This window comes from Arachis ipaensis, chromosome B10, assembly GCF_000816755.2.
Source record: "Arachis ipaensis cultivar K30076 chromosome B10, Araip1.1, whole genome shotgun sequence".
NCBI lineage: Eukaryota > Viridiplantae > Streptophyta > Magnoliopsida > Fabales > Fabaceae > Arachis > Arachis ipaensis.
This window is the reverse complement of record NC_029794.2, coordinates 122,599,703-122,600,201: the sequence shown is the minus strand read 5'-3', so window position 1 is coordinate 122,600,201 and position 499 is coordinate 122,599,703.

Sequence of the window (499 nt, the reverse complement as noted above, 5' to 3'; positions counted from 1 at the left end):
TGCTAATTATAGTATAATTATAATAAAGATATTTTTATAAAATAAATTTAGAAGAGAAAATAGTGCATTCATTTTGGCGGAAAAAAGGATTCATAAGAAATTGACACCTCACTTAGCTTCTATTAGTTGGGAGAAAATCCAATTTTAGTATATTAAGTAGATAAGTAGATTATATTCTATTCATAGATTAACCACTATCAAAATTGAGTATATTCTCTCATTAAGTCATTATTCATATTTTTAGTAAATTATCTTTTTTCAAAATTAATTATTTTTAAAATTAATGCTAAAATATATTATTTCCCCAAATTATTTGCCGCTTTGGTAATTTTTTACAAATCCAATATTTGTCTTTTTTAAGAAAAATTTATAAGTCAATGATTAATTAATGATCATGTTAGCAATAATTGAATGTGATTTGTATTTTTCGTATAACATTTTGAGTTATTGACTCTAAATAAGTTTAGTTTAATAGATTTATTCTTTAGAATTCCCTTAA